Below are 3,268 nucleotides of genomic sequence, written 5' to 3'. Positions count from 1 at the left end.
TGTCCTACTTTATAAAGCCTTGATAAGGGCAAAGATTTACGACACAAGGCAATCCGGCCATATGGTTTTATAAACAAAGATACACGAAGAGATATGTTATGTTACTTTTTAACGGAAGAAATATCGTCTGAAGAAAATAGCCCCACTATCGGTTCCTTTCTTTGGGTTGTCATGCTGATCACGTTCATAAAACCTCACCTCCGATCAATGTGGGAGGAAAATATTGAGGATTTAGTGTGGGGAAAGTTCCGAACTCTATGGTCTCAATGAACCAAAATTTTCACTTCCGTCATTGCCGACCAATTATATCCTTTAAGATCGCTAGCTTTCGGCTTCACCCAGTCCGAGGTACTAACTCGGATGACCCGGTAGTAACAATCACAGAGGTGCTCCCTTTACCGCCTAGCCGAAAAATCGGGAACGTAGGGGTAAGCACAAGAGCCAGGCAATGCAGCTTGCCCAAAATCTTAAGTCAAATTGATCCACATTTGTGGCTTTATAACGATGATTACGGAAGGCGGCCCTTGTATATTAAATACAAACGCCAATGATATGTTTATTTTGACTCCGTTGCGACCGTTTATCAGTTGAAAGTGGCCCATCCTCCGCTTCCATCCCCCTTGTAGATGCTACGCGGGGTGTTTCCGCAAAAACAAAACAACCCTTAGCCGACGGCTCGGTGCCCGAAGGCGGTTGTGTTAGCGGAAACGAGGCAAACAGATATGCGGGCTTTATAACTTTCACTTAGTCATAGGAGCTTAAAGTTGGGAGGCCAATTATTAGCCCCCAGTTAGTGTTCGGCGACAGCCGAGGTCAAGCCGTTAACACTTCGGCCAATGTTGTGAACAGCCCGTCGTTTAACACGGGGTGACCTCCATCGATCTTATAGTTTAACACAGTCATCGGATCGCTGACCAGTTTACGCTTATTGTGACAGTCAGTTTTTGGCTTTCTCCACTGAGGCGCTTAACCATGCGAGTTGGAAGCACAATCGCAGTGGTTCTCCCTTTGCACACCTAGCCGAACAAAGTGGAACGTAGGAGGCAAGGACGTGAGCCGGGCAACCCAACTATTAACCGAAGACACAATTCAAAACCGATGCATATATAGCAATATCCGAGAATGTTTTTTTTTGTCGAGGACTCTATGGCGTGCCTTCGTTTTTGGTGGGTTTGGTTGTAGTCCAGCCCCCCCTTAATATTGCCAATGATTTAAAGGTGTCTAGCATTGTACTGCTCGGAAACTAGTCTCGATGTGGCGTGTGTTTTGTCAACGCCGAGGTGTAGTTCGGCGAGAAAGATGCCGAGTTGTGGGTCGAAAAGGATCTCCCAAGTTGAATTATTATGCAGGGCACCTCGGTCATGAGGATGTCCAGCTTCCTGAAAGAAAAACATATAAATAGCTAAAAAGCGCCATAAGCTCGAAAAGCTAAAAACTTATGGAAAAGCTTAACGACTGAACTAAATCAAACTTCTGGTGCCAATCCGAAAATTGGTCTTAAAGTTTTTGTGCTTCTGTCGTGCATTAATATGACACATCCGATCTCAAGACTTCAAGCGGGTCAGCCTACGGCTTCAACCTCCTTATCCCGAAGGCGTAGTGCTTCTCCGAGGCCAGTTTAGCGAATTAAACTCGAGCGGCTTTAGAGAGAAGCAAGGCTATCCGACTATTAATCATACACTCGAGTCGAAAAAGGAGTGGTAGAAAAAGACTTTGCAACGACCAAGAAGAAAACACATTTACTATAAAACGGCTCATATAAATTTTAAGAGCCCACAGTTAACATGGGTAATGGGAGTTTCTTTTAACCAACAACGTATGTGAGCACGGTCGAACGGAACACAAATTAAAAAATTAAAAACTTTGAGCATGAAAGTGACTTAGCTGGTTAATGTGTTAGGCATTGATGAGGCGGTCCGAGCTTGATGCGGGACAACGTTCCAGCCACCAGGCTGGTCCCGAGGTTACCGAGCGGAGAGCTCGGCACTCCAAAGTGGCGACACAGCACGACCGCTATGGAGAGGTGAAGCTCCCAATTCGGCCGAGGTGACAAAGCAGGTCGGCGGGTGATGCCGGAGCCCCCACGTCAACCGACGCGTCGAAACAGGTCGGCGTCGATTTACCTGTGCACATGAAACAGTGCAAGCTAAAAGTAATAACATAATAGTAATTCTACTTAATTAATTTAAGTGAAGTAAATATAAGAATATGGCCTGAGCGCCATGGTCGGTCTGGTGGAGTGGCAGCACAGAAAAGCCGACACAGGGACGCGTGTCGAGGCGACGCCATAACTTGGCTGACGCAGGCGGGACGACGCCATTGACTTGACGAGGTGTTAGCGCGGCCTAGCCTAAATAGATTGCCTGCACACACACAAAGTAGTGCCAGCCGGGGATGATAGTAATAAAAAAAGTTCATAGCATAATAAATAGTTTATGCAAAATGAGTAATAAGAGAAATATGACCCGTGTGCCGAACACCCGACAAGGTAGAGCTCTCTCGACGATGCCGAAGTCCCCGAGGCAACCGAACATGTAGGTGATCACGCGAGCCGATTTATGCCGATTGGGATGACGACGTCGGTTTGCCGAATTGACCGCGTGATGCGCTCAAAGTTGATTACTTACACACGTAAAATAGTGCAGTCCAAAATGATCTTCTATGTAATTGTCATAAATGAAATAAACAATTAAAGGAATATGGCTTGAGCGCCGAGGTCGGCCTGGCGGAGTGCCAAGGTCCGTGTGCCGCGTTCGAGGTGACCCCACGACTTGGTCGGTGTAGGCGGGACGATGACGTCGGCTTGCCAACGGTGGGGCGTAGTCGAGGTTAATTATACGCATGCATTAAGTAGTACAAGCTAGGTAATAATCTACTACCCCTATAAAAGAAAGAGAGGGCGGAGAACCAAACAATCAGACCCGTCCATCAACAAGATCTAATGACCGTTAATCCTTCAATGTTTAACGCAACAAACACACATTTAGGCACTATACAATCAATCGATCACTAATCTGCCCCGCACAAAACCGATCGCCCGCACGACCTCCACCTTCTCCTCCCGCACGACCTCCTCCTCCTCCCGCGTCGTTCGCCTCCCGCAGCCTCGCGCCGAGCCACGGGAAGCCGCGCCCTTCACGCCGCCTCGCGCCGCCGGAGCCACGGGAAGCCGCCGCAGGTCGCCGGGAGTCCGCCCCCGCCGCGCCGTTCGCCGCCTCCCCAGCCGCGGGAGCACACCCCCGCCACGGGAGCCGTCCCGCCGCGGGTC

This window comes from Triticum dicoccoides, chromosome 5B (assembly GCF_002162155.2).
Source record: "Triticum dicoccoides isolate Atlit2015 ecotype Zavitan chromosome 5B, WEW_v2.0, whole genome shotgun sequence".
NCBI lineage: Eukaryota > Viridiplantae > Streptophyta > Magnoliopsida > Poales > Poaceae > Triticum > Triticum dicoccoides.
The sequence above is the reverse complement of the archived record's forward strand: the minus strand, read 5'-3'. Positions refer to the sequence as shown.